Source organism: Stenella coeruleoalba, assembly GCF_951394435.1.
Source record: "Stenella coeruleoalba genome assembly, chromosome: 10".
Classification (NCBI taxonomy): domain Eukaryota; kingdom Metazoa; phylum Chordata; class Mammalia; order Artiodactyla; family Delphinidae; genus Stenella; species Stenella coeruleoalba.
In genome coordinates this window covers 63059220-63083474 of record NC_137156.1, presented here as the reverse complement: position 1 = coordinate 63083474, position 24255 = coordinate 63059220, and the positions used below count along the sequence as shown (strand labels likewise).

General features: G+C 45.3%; 1 protein-coding gene across 1 annotated transcript in view; it reads right to left on the bottom strand.

Annotated features, from left to right (window-relative positions):
• Positions 1–24136, bottom strand: part of LARS2 (leucyl-tRNA synthetase 2, mitochondrial) — a 278070-nt gene extending 253934 nt beyond the window's left edge. Inside the window, exons 1-2 of the mRNA XM_079934198.1 lie at positions 23897–24136; positions 7569–7783 (exon numbers count right to left, since the gene is read on the bottom strand). The gene's annotated coding sequence lies outside the window, so the exon portion shown is untranslated. The remainder of the gene's footprint in view (positions 1–7568; positions 7784–23896) is intronic.
• Positions 24137–24255: the final 119 nt, after the last annotated feature.

The window sequence follows — 24255 nt, the reverse complement described above, 5'->3', positions numbered from 1 at the left end:
GACTCCTGCTCACCTAAAGCCCGTGCTCCGCAACAAGAAAGGTCACGGAAATGAGAAGCCCGCACACCGCAACTAGAGAAAGCCTGTGCATAGCAATGAAGACCCAACGCAGCCAAGAATAAAATAATAATTTTTTTAAAAATTTACAAACAGTAAGAAATAAAAGGCTCAAAATCAAATTGCTATCATAAAAGAACTTATAATCATGACAATGAAAAAGGAAAAATACAAAGATATTAATGCAATTAGAAAGAAGAGAATAGGTATTATGAACAAAGATAAGTCAATGTAAAGAGAACAGAATGACTGAAGAAGAGTAGCAAATAATTTGAGCATCCTGAGATCTTCTAGCAACAAAATATCTTAACATGATACACACACACACAATCTCCTTTATAGCAATGAAATAGTCTGCAAGAAAGTAAAGTAAGGGAATCATCTGTGATTTAGAAAATCGGCAGGAATACCAGCCCTTGAAGGTAAATAAAACTCAAAAAGCACTTCCCAGCCTGAGGTCATCTTTAGAGAAAAGAGAACGAGAATTTCCTCACATAGAAGCTAACTGGGGTGAGGGGTGGATGGGAAAGGAGAACAAGCCTTAGATGTGAGTAGTGATACAGACACAGAGCAGCAAAACCTGGCATCCATCCAGGACTCAGAGGGGGTTATACCCTGAGAAAAGGGGTGAAGTAGAAGAAATACTGCCTATCAGAGGCTGATTGCAAGAAACAGTGACTTAGGACCAATTCTGTTGGAGGAGAAAAAAAAGCTTCCCCTGAGATTTCAAGGCCACTGGCCAACACTCATATAGATTCATACACTGAAATATACCAAAAAATCCCAAGGTAAGAATTTAATTTAGAGGGACCCAGGTCTTTAGTGCCTAAAACTCCTGACAGAGGCAAGCATGTACCTTCAACCCAGGCCTCATAAAACTCCTGCAGGCAAAGTTCCATCATATATGAGCTCACAATATAAAACCAGAAAATGCCGCAATAAACAAGCCACTGTGATGAGTAAGAGACAGCAAGGAAAAAAGGTTACTCACAAAGATTAGAATTATCAAATTGAAAATATTATTTTAATATGATTATGTAAATAACAGAGAATTTAAAAGAAAAAACTATACAAATGAGCAGCAAATGTACTACAAAAGAACCAAAAAGACTTCTTCTAGAAATGAAGGCTATAATAAAAATTAAAATATCTGTGAGTTGAAAAGCAAAAAAGAGCTGAAAAAAGAAACAGTGAACTCAAATATAAATCTGAAGAAATTACACAGAATGCAGCTCAGAGAGGCAGAAATATGGAAAACTTTGGTTTAGAAAATGACAAGATGGAGTGAGAAATTTCAACATACATTCAATCAGGGTTAGAAAAGCAGATAACGGAGAGAATGGGGGAAGAGGCAATAGTCAAAGAAATAGTAGCTGAGAATTTTTGCAGAATTTGGTGAAGCTGTGAATCCTCATATTTAGAAAGTTCCCCAAAAATCCTAAACGGGATAAACAATAAAAAAGGCCATATCCAGACATCATAGTGAAAAGACAGAATGCCAAAGACAAAGAAGATCTTAAAAGAAGCCTGAAAGAAAAGCTAGATTATCTACAAAAATATAAAAATCAATATCTGACTTCTCAAATATAGAAGCCAGAAGATAGTGGAATCAAGTCTTCAAAGTGCTGATAGAAATAACTGTCAACTAGATTTATAAACCCAACAAAACTATATTTCTGGAATGAGTGAAAACAGAGCACCATAGGGGCAGGGTCAGTAAATGATAGTGCAGCTGCTCAGAGAATTATGCCACCATTTAAAAAATAAAAAGAAGTTATGACAACTATTAGTAGCCTAGAAAAATTCTTAGAATAGTGAGAAACAGGACCTGCACTTGTATGTTAAATAAGCCTACCTAGGACAACATAATACAAGGAAATAACTTCAATGGTATTAGTGATGGTAATAGGAGAGTGGGATTTTGAGTTACTTTAAAACTTTTCTGAAATGGATTATTTTCATAGAAAACTTGAATTTCCCCAGGCCTCACCAAACTAGAGAAACAAGTTGAGATCACAGTAGCAAGAATGAGTTGCACTGGCTTTGACCTCTAACAGATTGGTGGACTAATACTGGCTGCTTGAAGAGCTACACTGTGATGTATTCTGAAGCCCCACTGAAGTTCAAGGGCACAGAATGCTGAAATCAATTAATCATGTCTGCCATGGGAGAAGAATCAGAAGCAACAGCATATGAGCTTTGTGTTTGTCATTCTAGACCTAAAGATTTCAATTTGCCTATGGCTTTTCTTTTAAAAACTGAGATATAATTAGCACACAGCAAGGTGCAATGATCTTAGGTGTTCAGCTTGATAGGTTTTGACAACTGCCTACGTCCTTGGAACCACCACCACAAGCAAGATATGGAACATTTTCATCATCCTGGAATGATCATTTTCATCATTCTCAATCTGATGGGCATTTGGGTTGTTTTCAGTTTGAGGCTATTTATAAATAAAGTTGCTTACGAACGTTCATATACAAATCGTTTTGAGGACATGTGTTTTCATTTTCTTGGGTAAGAATAGTAAGAATGAAACTACGGAGTCAAAGGGTAGATGTATATTTGTTTAACTTTACAAGAACTTGTCAAACAAGTTTCCGAAGTGGTTATACTATTTTGCATTCCTACAGGCAGTTGTTCCACATCCTCACCAAGAGGTGGTGTCATTCTGAGGTTGGCCATCCTAGTGGCGTGAAATGGTTTTTCACCGTGGCTTCAGTTGTTATTTCCCTGATGACTAAAACATTGGAGACTTTTTACATATGCTTAGCGGACACTTGTATAGCTCTTTTTTAAAGTGTTCCTGTGTGTTATTTATTGAGTATTAAAATGGTTTCATCCTTAAAAGGAAGTGTATGGGAAGCTCCTCTGTGGGCTGGGGTCTGGCTTCTGTATCAAGGTTATTTCGTTGTTGTCATTGCCACAGAATGCAGAAATTCCCATGACTGTCTGGCTTTCTTACCTCTGGTAACCAGGTGCTCTTTCCTCCTGTTTATCTAGCTCCTGAGCTCTCTGCCTTGGGACCTCTCTCACCCTGCCTTGAGATGCCGCAGTCCTGAATTCTGCTTGCCATCCAGCCACATGCCCTTGGTTGCCCTGGTTCAGAGTGTGGGCCTGTTGTTTGGTTACCATCTCATGGGCCCAGCTCTGGCTGGTCCAGCCCTGCCTCACCTCTTAGTTCCTCCTGCTCCGAGCTGGGCATTTGGAAGTGTCTGCTCTGGGAAGTCTGGGGGTTCGATGGTATTGATTCTACACCCATTAGTAGCAGCTGTTAAGAGACAGGGTGATCCAGTTGTCTGGCTTTGGGGCTTGTTTTTCCCTGAGTTAAGTACTTTCCGGGTACTTTTCTCCCAAATGGAAAAAAGAAAACTATTTGTCACTATTCTAAGTGGGAAAGAAAAACGCTGGCAATGAGAGCGGATGGAACTTCCATCTTCTCCTCTTCTCACAAAAGCCTCTTGTCTCCATAGCCTATGGCCACTGTTCCCAGCATCCTCCTTATGCACTATTTCTCTTTTTTAAAAATTAATTTATTTGTTTGTTTTTATTTTTTTTGGCTGTGTTGGGTCTTCATTGCTGCACGCGGGCTTTCTCTAGTTGCGATGAGTGGGGGCTACTCTTCATTGTGGTGCATGGGCTTCTCATTGTCGTGGCTTCTCTTGTTGCGGAGCACAGGCTCTAGGCATGCGGGCTTCACTAGTTGTGGCTCACGGGCTCTAGAGTGCAGGCTCAGTAGTTGTGGCACACAGGCTTAGTTGCTCTGCAGCATGTGGGATCTTCCCGGGCAGGGCTCGAACCCGTGTCCCTTGCACTAGCAGGTGGATTCTTAACCACTGGGCCACCAGGGAAGCCCTGCATTATTTCTTAATTAAGATCAATATTTTAGTTGTGGAGAAGTCTTAATCATGGGAATAGAACTTGCATCTCTCTGGCTGTTTCTTACCAAGACAAGTCAAAAGCACCATCTCTCACTGGGTGGTTCACAAGCAAATGAATAAAAATAAGTTAATAACCAGGACTTTTCCCTCCATGGACCCAGCTGCCTGGCATGTCCAGGCTGGAAAGACAGTGGACACAGCTGGTAGAGTATCAAGGACCACCGCTGCGGGGGCTTGTTGCAAATTTTCTGTTTCCAGGCTGCACGAGAGTGTTGGATGGTGGTGTGACCTGCACTTAGACTCAGCTATGTCATGAACTGACCATGACTGGGCTTGGTTCTTACTCTCCCCCACCATGTTTTCACTTCTGTGAATGGGAACAACAATGCCTGCCTTGCCCATTAATGCAGTCAACAAGTAAATATCCAGCCTTGTGCCACATGCTAGGGAAAGCACTTGAACAGCATAGAGGCTGTCTCTGGCTTCATGGAGCTAGCATCCTGGTTGAGGAGTTGGACATTAGAATCAGGAAATAAATAATGTGTGATGAGCTTTACAATGGGGAAGTACAGAGGATTATGGGAGCCTGGAGGAAGGGCACTTGAAGCAGGTGCAGAGGGTCACAGGAGGTAGCATCTAAGTGGTCCCCAAAGGAGACTGGGAATTAATTGGACAAGGAGATATGAGAAGAGCATTCTGTACTGGGAAGAGCATGTATGGAGGAAGGACCTCAGTAAGAGAAAATGCAGAGTGTGTTAAGGAAAGTAAAAGACTTTCAGATGACTGGGCCTGGAAGGCATCGTGGGTAGAGAAAAAAAGAGAGCTGGAGAGAGCTGGGACTTTAAGACAGCACGGAGCAGAGACAACTCCTGTTCCTACTATGTCTTGTTCAAATTCCTGACCCAAAGAATCCACGAGCATAATAATAAATGGTTGTTGTATGCCACAGAGTTTTGGCATAATTTGTTATGAAGCAATGGTAACAAAGTACACATTATTTTAATGAAGTTCAGTGACATCAGAGCAATGGAAAAGTGATGCTTACAAAGGTTTGAATATCCCTCCTCTTGTGTATTCCAAGCATCCATATTGTTGTCCCAAACGGGTGTTACTCTTAAGCTTGGTGCAGACAAGAATTTTAATCTTAAGGCATGTTTCTTTCAGAGATATCAGGGAATCTGATTTAGGCCATAGCAACTTATTAAAGTCTCCTGCTCTCTACTCGCTAACACCTAAAACTCCTAATACTTTTTCACTCTTCTGCTCCAACATAACTCTCATCCATGCTGTCTTTTCCCATCATCAATACATTTCCAGGCAACGTGTTCCTTTTATGTTGTACAATCCTGCTACGCAAAGCAGCCTTAGGAGTTCTTGTTACAACATAATTGCCTTTCTTTTGATAATCAACCCGTATATTTTTTCTTTTAATATTTAAAGCTGGAGAAGGGGAAAAAGTGACCTAAGAAGAAACAAAATCTGAATAGTCCTATATCTGTAAGACAACTGAATTTATAATTAAGAAAAAAAAAGTTCATTACAAGAACACTCCAGGCTCACTGGTGAATTCTATCAAAAATTTAAGGAAGAAACAATATGAACATCATATAACGTCTTTCAAAAAATAGAGGAGGAGGGATTTCATTTTATGAGGCTAGCTTATCTCTAATATCAAAACCTGACAAACACATTACAAAAGAAATACAGACCAATATCCCTTATGAACCTAGACACAAAAATCCTTAACCTAGACACAAAAATATTAGTAAATCGGGCTTCCCTGGTGGCGCAGTGGTTGAGAGTCTGCCTGCCGATGCAGGGGATACGGGTTCGTGCCCCGGTCTGGGAGGATCCCACATGCCACGGAGCAGCTGGGCCCGTGAGCCATGGCCACTGAGCCTGCGCATCCGGAGCCTGTGCTCTGCAACGGGAGAGGCCACAACAGTGAGAGGCTCACGTACAGCAAAAAAATAAATAAATAAAATAAAATTAGTAAATCAAATTTAACAGTGTTTAAGAGGATAATGTTTCATGACGAAGTGAGGTTTATTCCAAGAATGCAAGACTTATTTTACCTTCAAAAAGTAATCAATGTATATATTAGTTATCTATTGCTGCATAAAGAAATCACTCCCAAAATGCAGCATACTAAAGCAATGAACATTTATTATCTCACTGTTTCTGTGGGTGAGGAATCCTGGTGCTATTTAACTGGGTTTTCAGGTACAGGGTCTCTCATGAGGCTGTAGTCAAGGGGTCAGCCTGGATAGTCATCTCATCTGAAGACCTGACTGAGGGCGGATCTGCTTCATGATGACTCATGTGGTTCTTGGCAAGATTCAGTTCCTTATGGGCTGTTGGGACTGAAGCCCTCAGTTCTTCTCTGGCTAATGGCCAGAGGCTTCCCTCTGTTCCATGCCATGTGGACCTCTCTCTCCAGAGGGTGGCTCACAACATGGCAGCTGGCTTTCCTCAGAGCAAGTGAGTGAGGGAAGTCACCCACGATGGAAGCCACAGTCTTTTTATAACCTAATTTCAAGAGTGACAAGCCACTACTTCTGCTGTATTACATTCATTGTAAGTGAGTCACTAAGTCCAGGTCATTCTCAAGTAGAGGAAATTACACAAAAGCATGAATACCAGGAGAAGGGGATTACTGGGGACCATGTGAGGGGCTGCAAACCACACTGTAGTTCAATCCATTAAAAGATCAGAATAAAGGACAGTAAATGTGATCATTTAATTTACGAAGAAAAAGTGTTTAACAAAATTCAACATCCATTCATAATAAAAATTTTCAGCAAATTATTAACAGAAGACAACTTTCTCAACCTGATAAAAAACATCTATATAAAACCTAAAGATAACATCATACTTAGATATGAAAGAGTGAGTGCTTTCCCCCTAAGAATAGGAATAAGGCAAGGATGTTCACTCTTAACACTTCTATTCACCATAGTCCTAGAGGTCATAGCAAGTTCAATAAAGCAAGAAAAATAAATAAGAAGTAGAAATATGGGACAGGAAGAAGTGAAACCATCTCTATTTGTAGACAATATGATTGTGTATATAGAAAATCCTAAGGAATCTTTTTAAAAATTACTAAAACTAATAGATGAGTTTAGCAAAGTCACAGAATACAGTGTTAATATATAGAAAAATCAGTGTTATTTTTATACTGTCACAAACAATTAGAATATAAAATTTTTTAAGGTACCATTTATAATAGCATCAAAAAACATACAATATTTAGGATAAATTTAATGAAAGATGATGTGCAATACCTCTGCTAAAAAACAACCAAAAATGCAGAGCAGATTAAAGATTAATGGACTAAAGGAGAAAAGTAACCACATGACCATTTTAACAGAGGCAGAAAAAGTCATTTAACAAATTTCAACTCATATTTATGATCAAAAATCTATTTTAGAAAACTAAAAAAAAGGAACCCCTTAAATACAGCTGCCAAAAACATATATATTCAGTTATCTATGGCTGGATGACAAACTATCCCAAAACATAGTGGCTTAAAACCACAACAATTTCATGACTCTGTTGGTGCTGAATTTGGGCAGTGTTCAAAGCTGGGCCGTTTTTCCGGTCCATCTGGCATTGACTGAGGTCACTTACCTGCATTCCAACAGTAGGTGGGCTGGGTGGGAAGGCTTCCTTCACCTCTGGCACCTCAGGTTCCTCCTCCTGGCCTCTCCCTCTCTGCGTGGCCTCTCATCAGCCAGTAATCTAGCCTGAGCTCCTTTACGGCACAGCGCAGCCTCCCAAGGGCATAGCATCACTTCCAGCACATTCCACTGGTCAGAGCAAGTCACAGGCCAGCCCAGAATCACCTGGAGGGGAAAACAAACTCAGCTCTTAATGGAAGGACATGATGAACGGAGTGGCAAGAATTGATGGTGACCATCTTTCAAAGTTACCTACCACAATGAATGGATGAAAAGATGAACAAATAAGTGAGTTATAAACTTCCTTCTGATTCTCACGCTGGTTAAAGAAATGAAGAAACTAAACCCCACACTCCTGATTCTTTTTAGCCTGTCTTTCTTTAAGCAGAGAATAAACTGGTGACAGATTCTTTATGTCTTTGCTGGTCTGTATAAATTCCAGTATGGCATTAGCATAATGCACATAAAATGGCTGACAACTTTTAGCATCTTCCTTTAGTGTCGTTTTAGTTCCTCCTGCCCCCTCCTGCCCTCTTCTCTCATTCAGTTTCTTATTATTCTCTTCTCCCAAATTCAAACCCAGACTACAATCTCTCATTTTGGGGTGAGGAGGCTAGTTCCACTTTGCCCACCTTACAAGACCCAAAGAAATGAGACTCTAAGTAGTAAAATGTCACCAGTCTGGGGCAATTATTTTTCAGAACTGAGACCTTCCTACACGGCCGTTAAGTTTTTATGCCCCTGGCACATCCATGTCCTCCATTTGGAAGGCAAGTTCTGGTCAAATCCAATTATTATGTGGATTGCTGGGCCTTCAGACTCAGTAGTTACTCTCTGGTTTGACTCGAATCCCCTGACCATCCTTTCACGGCTCTGTACCTAAAATATAGTTGAGCTTTTATAAAAAACTTTTATAAAAGCTTTTATAAAAACCAATAAACCCAAAGGCCCATTCTGACTAACAAGTCAGGTGCACACAATACAAACTGTAACAAAGGGGAGTATGGGAGAGCCAAGGCCCTTTCTTTTATATATATTAAAAGAACACAGCTGGGCTTCCCTGGTGGCACAGTGGTTGAGAGTCCGCCTGCCAGTGCAGGGGACGCAGGTTCGTGCCCCAGTCCAGGAAGATCCCACATGCCACGGAGTGGCTAGGCCCGTGAGCCATGGCCGCTGAGCCTCCGTGTCTGGAGCCTGTGCTCCGCAACGGGAGAGGCCACAACAGTGAGAGGAGGCCCGCGTACTGCAAAAAAAAAAAAAAAAAAAAAAGAACACAGCCTGTTCCAGGAAGCCAGTGACTCAAAATCATTGTAGAAACCAACGCAGAATTCCTTCCATGTATAGGATTTTTCTTCCTTAAAAGGCAGTGTATAAAAGGGAACAAACTAGCAATATTTCCTGGAATTTGGAGGCCAGACAATGCCTCAATGTTTCTTTATCATGGGCATTCTGGAGAAAGTCCCTCAGTGCTGGAGGGGAGGAAGAGAACACCCTGGGAGCCATGCTTGCCCACAGCATTTCAGCAGATACTGGAGACTGCCAACACGGATTGTATATATTACTTTGAGGAGAGAGAGAGAGAGAGAGAGAGAGAGAGAGAGAGAGAGAGAGAGAGAGAGAGAGAGAGACAGAGAGAGTGTGTGTGTGTGTGTGTGTGTGTGTGTGTGTGTGTGTGTGCGTGCGCGCGCGCGTACCCTGGTGCCCATGGCTTTAATAATGACCTCATTCCTTTCTCTTTTAGAAAAGAGAAAAAATAGGTAATTTGAGAGCTCAAAGAGACATTTGAGACATACCACCTCATTAACAAATGAGTAAACAAAGGCCAGAGAAATAGAGTAACTCGCCTGAGGTCACACAGCTGATTGGAACCAGGGCAAGAACACAAGGCAGGTCTCCAGTCTTCTAGCTGGAGAGTTTGTGCATCACTTAAATATAGGTGGACACTTACTAACACATCACTATGTACCTGGGTACAGGGAATTTGATCAAAATGAGCTTAAGTGTGCTGACTCTAGATGATGCTATTCGATACAGTAGCCACCGCACATGTGGCTTCTGAGCACTTGAACTGTGGCTAGAAACACTGAGCAACCAAATTTTAAATTTTATTTAACTTTAATTAATTTAAATGTGAATGCAAAAACCACTACTTGATTCAATAACTGGGAAACTTTAAGTCTATCTGGAACAACTTGAGTATGTGTATCTATATATAAATTTTATAAAATATAAAATACAGATCAAGTATTTCCAGTGAAAATATGATGACTGAATTGAGATGTACTCTAAGTATAAAAGATATAGTAGATTTCAAAGACTTAGTATAAAAAATGTAAAATATATCTAGTAATTTTTCTGTTGACATATTGAAATAATCTTCCGGATACATTGGGTTAAATAAAATATATTAATTTCACCTACTTTTTACTTTTTAAATGTAGCTACTAAAAGATTAAAATTGCATATGTGGCTTGCATTATGTTTCTGCTGGACCATCTAGAGTCAGACTGTCCACACTGAAATCACTGCTCCACTATATTCCCAGCTCTGTGGCCTTGGGAAGATTATTGGGTAGCTTTGAGAAGCAATTGTCTTCTCTGAAAAATGAAAGAGAGAAAGGCGTGAGGATATCTTTCCCCTTTCTTTTTCTGTTTCTGGCCCTCACTGTGTGATGACATGGTGTTTGGGGCAATGGCAGCCACTTTTAAATGATAGGGAGAAACGTGGCCAATATACAAAGCGCACAACAGCCACTTAAGAAGGGCTAGCTGAGCAAATGACATAAGTAAAATTTCCTGGCATGTGGTTGGCTTTAAGAATCCATCATTCCCTCTCTTGCTTCTTTGCCCCCACATCCCGAACACTCTTTCCCCGTGATCTCTCCTTGTCTGCTCCTGAAAAACACATCTAAGCAGATGTAATCCAGGGTAGACACATGTGTTATTTGCATATGATTTGCCAAAATTTGTGTGTAACTGGCTTCTGTCTACAGAATCGGATCTCTGGCTATTCGATTTTAATGCTGAAATTAAGATATACAGGAGGGTCATTCCCTCTGCCTCCCTCAATCTATCTTTCTACTCTTCCTTCCCAGCTGGCAGCGTTGGCCTGGTAAGTGGGGTGTCAGAGGTCTCTAAGGGGTGAGGAGATGCTAGATGAGAGGGGCAATGGGCCAGGAATGGGATGCTTTGCTTTTATAACACGAGGAGCAGCATGAGTGTAAAGGGTCCCGACCAGGCTAAGGGCAAGGGTATCCTTGTGATGTGGTTGGACTCTGCTGATCTGGGCCTGGAAGTCGGTCCTCCCAAAGCTTTCAGCTGGTGGGACTTTGAGGGTAAGAAGAGATCAGGGCTGAGGGAGGTGGGGTGATATCCTACGGGGAAAACAAGAGCACATAATAGAGACTGGGAATCCAACAGGAATCGGGGCCAGAGGTGAGCAGGAGAAATGTGAATACCCCAATGCCCAGAGATGTTTCAGAGACATCAGGGTGTCTATGATAAATAGGGCAGATTTCCAAGGTGATTTTAATAAAACTTAATAAAATCCAAAATGACAAGTTGATGCCTGCACATTTAAGGATTTGGGGAGGGGCAGACTGATCTGTTAGTTACAGCGGGTCTCCCAAACTGTGGATTCCGATCTAGCTGGTGACACCTTCCTCCTAAGCACGGCACCCCACCCATCACTCTCATCCATCCCTTCTGGAGACAGCCAGCCCCTCCCATCTACTTGTCCCCCCAGGTCTACCCAGCATCTTCCATCACCCTCATTCCCTCTGGGACCACCCAGGACCTCCCTTTCCTACCACGGTTGTCTCAGGCTTCATGATCACTGTCCAAGAGTCAGGCAGAGAATCTGGGACAGGGCATGGAGTTTGGACCTGCACATTTAGGCCCACACAGCACGCATGATCTCATGCACAGACGGACACAGTTGCATTTTAGCAAGTCATACCCAGATAGCATGATGTCCTAGGTAGAGTTTGCTATTCTCCGAATAAGAAATACCATGAACTTCACACTTTGCCTCGCCAGCCTGCAAGGTGCCAGACAGATGCTTCCCTGATGCTAAAGATGGTCACCACGAGCCCAAACACTCCTATGCTTAGCTTACATTTTCTGCCTGGCATCTAGAAAATACTTCATGCAAATCAGCCCTCTCAAGGAGGCTGAAGACCCTCAGGTGACATTTTAAAGCAGCTGTGCTCTAAAGTAGCTTTGAATATGAAAAGGAGAAAAAAAAACCTCACAAAAAGTATTTTCAGTTCCTGTGGTTAGTTCCCAAATACCAGTACTCTAAAAATTACACAACAATCACCTTGAGAGGTGTTTAAAAATATGGATGCCAGGTTTTCAGCCCCAGGGATTTTGATTCCACATGTCTTGTGTGAGTCCCAACACCTGTGTTACTAGGATTTTGATATGCAGCCAGGGCTGAAACCCACTGACTTGGACCATCAAAGAAAGGTGATGATCTGTACTTGAGTCTGTTGCCACCCGGGTATCACTTGCAATTGGGCAAGGATCTCTGGAAACAAGGTTCCCAGGTAGGGAAGGGTTGTATCTCCATCCAAACAGTATGCAGATTTGTCAGGAGGCAACAACTTGATCTAAAGTTTCAGTAAAGGGGGTAGCTTAAGCAGGCATACCTAATCGTCCACCTATTTGAGACATAACCATTTATCTTCCTTCCTGTGGGACTTTTGATATAAGGAGAGCTTATCTGCCCACCTCGTCCCCAGCCATTTGGACATTTGATTTTTCATTAACTGTAATGAATAAAATTAATAATGAAGCCCGTGGTGCAGGATAGGTTATGTTTCTTGTACACGAACCTTGTCGAAACAGGTACCAGGCGTTCTAAGGAAGACCTAGGATTTATGTCAAATTCCTTATTAAAGTGTAAGAGAAGAAACAAAGTCTGTAGGTTTTGTGTTTTGTCTAAAACTGTGAGGCCTCCTCACTGCTGCCTGGGTTGTTACCATGCTCAGATAAGAAGGTTACCCACTCCTGCCGCTGCTCAGCCCACTTTAATTATTTTTACACTCAGTCCCCAACATCCCTTTAAACCATTCTTCTCTGCCCAGATAGACTGTTACACCTGTCTTTGCAATTATGGGAGAGATGCTTAAGTGCCTTTTCAAAATCCCTTGTTAATGATCTGGTAATTATTGTGGTGATTTTTCAATGAAGTGTGAAGTGCTCAGCTGGCTGTCGGCTAAGAGAATCCCCAGGCACCTGGAAAGAGGGACACGGGAAGGGAGAAAGCAGGGGAAACACCCAGAGCCTAGGTCTGTCCCAAAGTTACAGGGGAAGCCCCATCGGGCCAGAGAAGGGCCCTGCCTGAGGCTGGCAAGGCCACCAGGAGCTCCTGCTGGCAGATGAGAGCTCTCCGAGTCCTGGGAACAGTCTGACTATAGAACCTGGGGAAACTATATAAATGCCCGGCAAATCCCCAGCAGTACCCTAGTGGGCAATGCCACATCCCACGGCTGGCTGCAGGGAGGAGCCACACTCCTGCACTCAGACGACAATACTGTCCTCGGTGCCCCTGCCCCAGTGGAGTGCCTCCCTTCCCTTCACAATCCACATCCATTTTAAGCCATCAGGGCTGCTGTCCAGAGAGGCCCTGCAAGAGCTATCGATGCTTTTCCTCCTGTCCTTCAGATCCCAGCAGCCAGTGGGGACCAAATGTGGTCCAGCTGTGCTGGGCACTCCCCACATCTGGAAGCCCAGTATGCGACCCATCTCCACACCTGTGCTCCCCAACATCCTGCTTCCACTTGTCAGAGTAAAAGGAGCACCCCAGGGACTGAGACAGCGTGTTGGATCTCTCACCGCCTGACGACCCCTCATAACCAAAGAGGCTGTCACACGCATCAAGGCGTGCTAACCGGCCCAAGTTCTCGTAACACCCGAGCTGGCCCTTTATCCCCCTTACCCCACAAAAGGAAGACAGTCCCAATGAAGAGGAGAAGTGCCAGCCCTGAGGACACATTTGACCGTGGAATCTAAAGGAGCCAAGGACATCATCTGGTGCAGGCCCCTCGTTTTACCAATGAGACACTGGAACTGAAACAGGTGACGCGATGTGCTCAAGATGGAAGGCTCACCAGCCAACACCAGGGCAGGACTAGAACCAGGTGCCCTGGGGCTTCCCCACCTCCCGTAGCTTTTCCGTCAGTGCCCACCATGAGTCTGGGGTGACTTCATATTTTCACGTGCTGACTTGGCCTGGCTCCCCTTCCTCCACCAGCAGAGAGCTGTGTCCCTGGTCATCTCTGACATGCGCTTGGTACAGTGATGATTGAGTAGAGCTGCCAGTGAGTTGACTGGTCCCTGACCTGGCTTCTGGGGCCGGACTCCAACCTCTGCTGGCCCAGCCCTGCTCCCAACACTGCTCCTCATCCTGGCACCTTCTCTGGCCTGGATACCATGGAAGCTGCCCTGGTTAGTTGCTGGAAATCATCTTTCCAAACCATGGAAAGATCTGGATCTCTTTAGTTAAGCAAATCCAGATGATGGGCAGTCTGGGATCCCCTTCTCTGGAGAAACTGGGAAGCAGATGCCCCTGGCATAAACATTTTTATGTAACGTTTTCTATCTCCAGGAATAGTACTATAATAATATGTGACAAGATGGAGCAAACACTGTTCACAAAATTCCTCTTAGGGAGAGTATTCTATGTGTTCAAGAGAAATGCTCCAAGTCAGTGGTTCTCAAAGTGTGTCCCCAGACCAGCAGCCTCAGCATCACCTGGAAACCATCAGGGGTCTTGTTAGAGATGCAGATTCTCAGGCCCCACCCTGCATTGCTGCATCAGAACCACTAGGGTGGGCCCTCCAGGGGATTCAGGAGCAGTTAAGGTCTGGAAAGCCAATTTTGGTGGAGATCGGGAAGCTCCAGAACATGCTCCAGTGGCAAAATCCAGGGCTCAATGGTCTTGTAAGAAGGAAGGGTCTGGTTCCCTGCATGGCTCAGGTCAGGGGAGTCCCAGGATAGATTGGGAGGTAGGATCCAGGGAAGAACTGGATTGCTCTTTACAATAGAAGGGAAGGACTTCTGAGGTTCCCTGAGGAAATCTAGGGGAGAGGAGAGTGAAGACAGTGAGGCTGGGTGCTATGTGGGAAAAAGGAAGAGAGAGTGAGACCCCCATAACAGGGAGTATCTCAAGATATTGTCGGTGGAATCACAAGCCTTATGCAATGTGCCCTCTCCCTAAACTGCACAAAGCATCGGTGAAGGTTATGCAAATAACCAAAGTTCTGGGGGTTCTACACTCTGGACACCATGAGAGGAGCTAAAGTCTGCATGATGGTCTCAATGCCACACTCAGCAGAAAACTCTCTGTAAAGAGAATTGTCATGGCTGCGTACTCTTTCATAAGGAGAACATTTCTCTATTTCCTAGCCATCCCCTTACTGGGGGGCATTTTGTTGGTTTCCAATTTTTCACCATCGTAAACAACATGATAAATGTCTTGGAGCTACAAACTTTCTCTTTATTCACGATTATGACCTTGGAACACAGATTCACAAATGTTGAGTGATTCGGTTCAAATGCTAATTATATAGAGAACAGAAATTTCCCCTGAGATTGAGCAGGGGAGGGAGTGGTGCTCATTTATGAATATGATCAAGGAGAGAAAAAAGTGTCTTCTTTCTTTGAGAGAATTAGAGGGGTTCAAAGAGTACAGCTGGCATTCTGGGGGCTGTGAGAAAAGGGAGTAGAGGGGCTTCCCAGTAAGATTAAAGCAGTGCTAAAGCTGAGGGTGTTTTGAGTGATAACAAGAGGGCTGACAGATAGCTGCTGCATGTATTTGGTTGCATGTGTCCGACACGCAACTCTAGCCTGCTTCCATTTTCACAACTGTGCTTTTAAGCTCACAATCTGGTCAGAACAGGGGCAGTGCAGGCTTCAAGTCCTGCTAGATCAAGGGTCACAAATGATAACAACAAGCCTTCCGGCATCTCTCAGAAACTGCTATTGGTTATTCCTTCCTACTGTAAACAGGCTTTCTGTGTGCAGGGAGAGGAGAAATGGGCAGGGGGTGGAGGAAGGAGTGGGCAGAGCTGCAGACAACTCCAGTATTCCTTCATTCCAGCCAGACATGCCAGAGGAAAGAGATGCCTTCTCTCCTCCAGCTTCATGTATCAAATCCCAAGGGCGGTCTCTGATTGGCTGGCTTGGGTCACATGCTCCCTGGGCAAATCATTAGGGTTAGGTGGCTGGGGCACTATGATTGGCTAGGCCTGGGTCACATGTTCATCACTGAAACCAGGGTCCAGGTACTCTAACTGGTAGCACCACCAAAACCATACGGATTTAGGGAGCAGCAGATACCCCAGAGAAAGGGAGGTCCTTTCCTGAAGAAACAGGCAGACAAAACCAGATATTCACTATCTGTATTCCTTCATACCCTGGCAGCTACTGTTAGTCCATCACAATATTTCCCCCTTGAGCCAAGATTCAGCCTCAGAATCCTTCCGAACACAGCACTCAGGTAATGACTTCCAGCCAATCCAAGCTAGCCTACAAGATAAAAGTGATCTGCCATTTTGAGGCTTAAAACAAGATGCCAGATCACTGATGAACAAGAGACTAAAGTGAACTGGATTTAAGAAAGGTGTAAGCCACAGGGGTCAGTTCAGAACCCTAATGGGTCCCCTCTGGGAGATGCCTGCTCAGGGGACTGTAGGTGACTGCAGGTATCAGTCTCTGTGACAGTGAGATGGTTGGGCCCTGGTGGAGCATGGGACATTGTGAGACTGTCTGCCTATGGGAAGCCAAATGTGTTTCCTTTCCATTACTGTCACTGAAAAGCGAGTCGCAAGTGGGCAGTGTGGGAAATCTCTGAGCTTCACTCATTAGATTTCCACAGGAGTTTGGCTTTAAGAGAAATCTGATCCCTGCCACCTGTGTGCTCCATTGCTTAGTCAGCAGCCAGCCAGAGAGGGCGATACATGCTGGGCTAGGGTGGACAGGGCTGGAACCACAGGCCCAGTTCCAGGGTGGCACTGGGTTCTTCCATGGAGGGGCTCACAGCTCACATCTCCAAAGTGCACAGGGCAAAGCAAACTGAGGTACCATCAAAATGAAGACTGCCATTGACGGGGACAGCCTGGATGGTGAGGACAGGGCACAGCCAGCTCTGGGTGACCCTGGTACATAGCTTCAAGCAGGCAGTCACCTGGGGATTCTCATACCATGCAAAGGACTGCAGGAGTTTGGCCAACAGGCCGGGTACCAGGAAGAAGCATGACCTGATGGCCCCAGTGGCCTCACTTGGACAGTGGCCTCACTTGGACAGTGGGCTCCAAGTTCCTGCCTATTCCCATGGACTCCTTCAGGACTTAAGGGTGGGGTTGGTTCAGCCTGGGCTTCCACTCACATCGGGGTCTCCTGGGGCCTGACCCAGGTTCTTAGCAGAGCTGGAAGGAGAAAGGCTTCAATGCATCAGAATGGAAGCTTGCCAAGTGTGCTGACACTTTCAGCCCACGCAGTCAATCCTCCATCGTGTAAATAGAGTTAGGAGTGTGATTCTGGCAATTATAAAGCCCATTATTTTCCTCTTCTTCTCTAAGTAAATTAGAAAGGCTCTTTGCTCTCCCTTTGCAACTGGACCTCATTTTTAAAGTGCAGCTGTAAAAGCACTGCAACAGACTGTACTTACAGAGGTGCCATGTTTGATGGCCAGTTGGCCATGGGTTTTGGCTTCCAGCCCTGGTTTTGCTGCCAACCAGACTGTGATCTTTGGTGAGGCCAGCAGCCATCTTTGGGCCTTGGTTTCCCCATTTATAAAACGAGGAGCTTGGACTAGGTGGCCTCTGCGATCCCTTCCAACTCTCATGGCCACAGGAATCCAAGTGTGCTTGATTACTAGGGATGGCTCCGGGTAGACAGGAATGTACGCTAGCTTCTTTTAAGCCAGGAGCCATCCCTCTTTCTTTATTTTCCACATACAATGATGAACCCCTGCAGGTGCAAATACATCCGTTTCCACAGCAGTGTAAGGAGAGAGGAAGAGCTGCGTGCCCATGTTTCTGGAACCCAAAGTGCTAGCCACTCTCACTGAATGCTGTTTTGCAATAAGAATCCCATTTAACCCTTAGAAGAGAGCAGCTCTTAGGCCCATTTCACAGACAAGAAAACCGAGACACAGTAAAGTACTGCATCCAGTCTAGGTCTGCCCAGCTCCAAAGGCCATGTTCATAGTCACAACTCTCTCAAATCTCCAAATCTGGGGACTTTAGTAGAGAAAGAATGGGTAGACCAAGAGGCCAACTCAACACGAAGGCAATGCCAGGCAGGACCCCTGAGTGACAGGACATGCCCAGGCAAGTGGCAGATGTCCCCTTGAATGTGGGGCCAGTAGATCCAGCAGGAAGGGGGCGCAGTGAGAAGGCATGAAAGACTTTGACAAATGTGTTCCAATGTTCCTGGCCCTCTCCAAATGGGCTCTTGCTTCCTCCGTCTCCTCCCTACCTCTGGAAACGGAACACCAACGATTTCACTTGAAGGGAGTGTTTGGTGCTGTTTTGAAGCAGCATGAAGTAAATTTTTATGACGCTGGTTACTGCTTGATGGGGAACATTTCAGCTGCCTTGGCTCTGATGACCCAGCTCTGTCTCCCATATTTGCCATACTGAAACTCTCAGAATTTACATTTATAAATGTTAAATGACATTTTAATTTTTTATAAGGTGGATACAAGAACAACAAAATAGGGCTTCCCTGGTGGCGCAGTGGTTGAGAGTCTGCCTGCTGATGCAGGGGACACGGGTTCGTGCCCCGGTTCGGGAAGATCCCACATGCTGCGGAGCAGCTGGGCCCGTGAGCCATGGCCACTGAGCCTGCGCGTCGCGCGTCCGGAGCCTGTGCTCCGCAACGGGAGAGGCCACAACAGTGAGAGGGCCGCATACCGCAAAAAAAAAAAAGAACAACAAAATATCATTTGCTTTAAGGGTTGTCTTTCCAAAAGAAATTACTTTAAGCAACACCAAAGTTTTAGAAATGCACATCACCATATTACCAAAAAAAAAAAAAGTTTTTAAAAGATAGTTTCAGTTAGTTTGCCTGACAGATGCTCACCCTGGAAATAAGTGTTTAATGGCGGTTTTTTCACAGAAACTATTCTGCTATCCCCATCAATGGGGTTTAGTCAATACCTCTTGAATATTTCGCCAAGTAACTTGTGAATACATTATCTTAGAATCCATCAACGTCATACCTGAAAGCTCTCAGGTATCTCAGGAGCTCCAGGCTGGATGTCTGCGCAGCTGAGCAGTCCCTGCTGAATCCCAGGTTCCTGACCAGCACTTACTGAGTACCAGGAGCCCTGATGGCCCTGGAGGCAGAGCAACAGGCATGGGGAATCCAGGGCTCCATCCATAAGGATGCACCAGATTGGAAAAACATCCTCCAGAATTTCAGTATTGATGGAATTTATGAACTGGGACTGAGTGTAGGCTAGATATAATTGGAATGCTGAAGAGATGCAGATGACCCATCCTTTGCCAACTGCCCAGACATCCTGCTCCTGCTTCCTCATCATTAAAACAGGACAATAACCTCCAACTCACAAGGCTGTCGGTGATGGCAGAGACCATTTAGCAGGGCTGTGATTAAGAACACTGTTGTCAGATGAGGTTTGGATTTTGGTTCCACCACTGTGATTCTGCATAAGTGACTTAATCCCTCGAGGCTCCGTTTACCTCATCTGTAAAATGGTCACAGTAATCTCTTTCTCAGGAGACTACGGTGGGGATGCATTTCAAGTGGTTGACACAGTGCCTGGAGCACAGTAAGTGTCTGTCAAGGGACAGTTATCATCTGGTGAAGGTACCAATGCTAGGCCAAACCCAAAAGAGGGTCTGACTTGGCAGGATTTCTCTCCGCTTCAAATTATTTCACATATGTTATCACCTGGGCACCATTTTCTTCCTCACAGTTCTCTCTTAGATACTCTCCATCTTCCTATAACAGCACAAGCTTCTTATTGCCTCAAAAAGTCTTTGCTGAAATCTTACCAGAAGCCCAGCATGATGTCTGGGTCTCTGGATAGAAAAGAAATACCAGCAGTGGCCCTGCCCACCATGCACAGAGGAGATCCACAAGCAAACAATGAATGCACCAGACTGAATTGTCTTAGTAACAGCTTGAGCTGGCCACAGCAGCCTTGTCCCAAGGCAGCCCACGATTAATTGCCAAATGAATTGTGTGGGCTATAATTGCTGCCAGAAGTACGCGGAGGGAAATCTCCCTTCTGACCACAGTGATCAGGAAGAATAAACATCCACACCCTGGAGATCTGGCTGAGCCACCCGGTGAGGTCACGAAGCAGCCTGGAAGCAGAGGGCACAGGACTGGTCAGGCTCTAATCACCTGAACACTGGGGGCCCCCAGCCCTCCCCCAGTGCCTGGTACAAAGGCCCAGCTCTTCAGCTGCTCCTGCAGTCAAGTTTCCCATCTGAGGAATGGGATTTCACAGGGAGACTGGAATGAAAAGAATTCTTCCCCTATTTCCTAGTGCCCGCCCCACCCCCCCCACCCCACCCCACCCCCCCCCCCCCCGCCCCGTCAAAACACATGCCAACCCAACTACCACAGCCTTCACCAGTGACTCTGGTATAGCTGAACCACTGGTTTCTAAGCCCCTCTTTCCTCTGTCCTATTTTTACGATTCTTTTGTGGTTCTTGCTTACTTCTCAGTCTACAGCGTGTGGTAATCATATCTAACAAATTACTGTACCTGTGGCACTCTGAGGTCGTTAGATGAAAGGAATTCAAATAACCCAGGGAGATCTTTTTGTTAATTATAACTTCAGTAGGCAGCATAAGGAAAAATTAGCTAACACCAGGGGAAGGACACAGGAAATGAAAAGAATGAAACAACTGGGCATCATTAGTAATTATTTTCTTTGAAGTCCTCATGATTGTTTTCTAACAATACGGTCCATGTAGAAGAACTTGCTATATTTTATAGACAAAACAGAGATTTATCAAAGTCTTCCATTCGTTTGATAAAAATGATAGGACTTGAGGAGATGGAAGGAGTCTCGTTTGCCTTTCTTCCTTAGATAGAAGGGAAGTCTGGGCTCATCTGGGATGTTCTTCCTAGTCATTCAGCTTGCCCTGACTCATGTCCCTCAGTGCTGCTGGGTGTCAGGGTTTGCGAGATCAATTCAGTCTTCCAGGCCAAACTCTGCCCCGGCAGGTGGTTCCCCATGGGACCTGGCTCCTCCACCAGTCCCGGGCAGGGCAGGGCCAGGTGGGCGGCTCCAGGCCTGCAGGCTGGTAGGGGCTACGTGAGTCTTGTTGCTGTGGAACTGGCGTGGCTCTGTCCATCTCAATTCCCTGACCGCTCCCCGACATCCTGCCTGCTGGGTTGGCCCAGTCTATTAAATTCACTCATTCATCAGCTAGTCATTGAACCCCTACTATATGCCACGCACTGTTCCATTGAACAAAACAGATAAAGCCCTGCTTTGAGGCAGCAAGCATTCCAAAGAAGGGATAGACATTAAACAAAGAAGAAAAACCTACGGTGTGACGGCTGAAGATAAGTACCAGGAAGACACGGAACCATGCACAAGAGGATGGAGAGGGATGGGGATGCTGGGAATGGGTGCTGTTTTACAGGACTGGTCCGGAAAGGCCTCTCTGGGGAAGCTGACATCTTAACAGAGATCTGTGGGAAGGGAGGGAGCAAGCAAGATAGCTATCAGAAAGAATGGCATCCTAGGCAGAGGAAACAGCATGGGCAAAGGCTCTGCGTCTGCATTTGCTTGCTGTGTTCCAGGAATAGCAAGGAAGGCAGTATGCCTGGAACAGAGCCGGTGAGGGAAAGGGAAAGTGGTAGGAGATGGATCAGAGAAGGGACCAGGAGCCAGACAACTTAACCAGGTCTCCGCCTGTAGCTTGGGCAGAATTCTTAACCAGCAGGCCAACTCACTCAGTCAGCAACTGCATGTTGAGTGCCCTATGCTCCTGGCTGGACCCCAGATCCCCTCTGGGCTGAAGGGAAGAACACAAAGTGATAATGGCTGTAAAAGGTAGTGGGACTTCAATTTCCTTTTTTTTTTTTTTTTTTTTAAGTATTAGTTGCACATTTAGAGAATACGAAGATTGCAGAAAAGAGCAGAGAAGTAAAGAATCAGGTAGCCGGGATTCTAATGGTTTCCTCCACTGTTTTCCAATCTTTGTCTAATGCTGTTATAATATGTTGGTTATATATATATCTTTAAAAAGAAACTCGACCAAAAGTTTTTATCAAAATGAAATTAGAATTACACCATATATTCTTTTAACTTATGCACAGACTTTGGTACCCAACCTCAATAAGACAAGACACAACTAGTTCTTTGAAAAGCACAAACTTTCGAGTCAGTGGAGACTGGACTGATATTCCGGTTTTGCCACCAGTTGCTGTGGGGCCTCAGGTGGGTTACTCACGCTCTTTGAGCCTCAGTCTTTTCACTGTAAAATAGGTATCACATCCATAGGATTGTTGAAAAGAGTAGAGATGATGTGTGTAAAACACCTGGCATGTGGAAAGTACTAAATAAATGGTGGCTGGTCAGAGCTATTAGCAAACAGGCAAATTTGTCCAATCAACAAACACAGCCTCTCCCCTGTGCTCAAGTGCTTCTGCCATTGCTGGTAACACAGAAGTAAACAAGACCGAAAACAACGTAATTTTATCTTATCTTCCCAAATTCCAATTGCCCCTAAAGACAGCAAATCAATCTAGAACTGTGTGGTTGTCCCTCTGAACGAGGGTAAGGTTTTGGAGTCCTACACGTGCTGGAAAAGTGGGCAGAATTCAGGTTCCTAGGACGCAGGGCAATGGTGGCACAGCCTTGCAGCTAACTATTTGGCTCCCCAAGTGGCTCTGTGTCTTCTTCCTTTGCTGCTGCCTCCCTGCTGCTCAGACAAAGCCAGCAAGCTCCCACCTCTGGCTGAAACCCTGGAGAGCATCACCTACTGTCAAAGACAGTGGACTCAAAACCCACCCCTTGAAGACTGGGCCTCTCTCAGCCCTGAAGATTACCTGAGGCCCCTGTTCTTGGGCTGTTCACCAGCCACATGGCTCAGACTAAAACCGCTCTGCCGTATCAGACAATAAATTCTGTTCCTGGCATGCAAGTCTAAAAGGAAAACTAACTTTTAATAAAAGCACGAAAATTCACATTGTTCTCTCTGGTAGCTTGCTTCCCAGCAGAAAAGTGACGAAGGCTTAAACAAAAGGGAGTCCCATCCCCTCAAGGAAATTCATCATTTCTGTAGAAACCAAGGGTCATTCCAGACAGCCAGCTCGGGCTAGACTGATAGGAACTACATCTCATCAGCCAACGCATGAGCACCTCTGTGAACAGATGGACAGACACTGGGTTGAGTGCACTGATCACAGCAACCCCGCAAGGCAGGTACCACTGACCCCACTGTTCAGATTGGGAAGCCAAGGCCAAGTCAGAATAATAACTTGCCCAAGTGGAAAGAAGGCAGGTAGGTTTGCGACCTATATTTTGGAGCTGTTTTTACATCTTCCTCAACCTGGTTTGACTTATTGTTAGAAACAATGGATAACTCTGCCAGAAATGTAATCAGCCACCAAGCCTAGCGATGTAGTTCTGTTCAGGAAATGGAGCTGGTTTAGACGGAGTGCCATTTCGGTGATGGCCTGTTTCTGCTCTCTCCACCCCTTCCCTCTCAGACTCAGGAATAGCTGGTGCTCACGCAGCACACTGGCTTCAAACCACAGGGGTATTCTCTTGGAGCAGCATCAGTGAATTTTTCTTACCAAGTGTAAAAGGCCAAACTGCTAGGAAAGTGTTTTTTAAAATATAAATCTGATCTTGGCACGTTATTCTTGACAGGCCTTCCTCCACTTAATATCCTAACGGAGATGAATCTTCCCTTGAACAGACTCTACATACAAATCTTTCATAAATACGTGCTCATTGGACTTGCCAGACAGGGCCTTGCACATGAGGAGCTGTTTCCTGGGAATGAAAGTCCTTATCAGGAAACCCCAGAGCTGCAAGGTTATGGGGCTCACATTCCCACCCGAACCTCTCCACCCCAACTCCATAGAGTTCTTGGAATTTTGGGGTTTGCTTGCTGTGAGAATACCAAGTGGATCTATTGTGTTGGAGGTACATTAAAAACCCGCCAAACTCTCCAGACCTAAGAGTCACTCGTGGCCAGGAGTTCTGGTTCTGGCTCTTGGGGTGGCCTGGGGAAGTCTTTCCCCCTCTCTCCGCCTCAGTTTTACCTTCTGTAAAAGGAGCGAGGTCCAGGTGAGCACTAAGGTGAGACATCTCAGGCCCGCCTCAGGCGTGACAAAAGCCTCCCTCCGAGGACGCCATTCCCTCAAAGTGCCTTCGCCGCTTGGAGTTGGACTCCGGCGGTGTGGCGGGGCCGCCAGGGCGCGTCCGCAAGCTTCGCGAACCGGGCCAAGCCACCCCACCCCAAACTATCGGAAAACAGCCACAGAAGCGACCGTCCGGGCCCACGCGCAGGCCTCGGAGTCCCACCCCCGCAAGCTGCCGACACCTCTCCCGGCCCGCCCGACCACGCCCCCGCTCCCGCCGCGGCGCGTGCAACCCCGCCCTCCCCGGAGTCTCCGAGCCT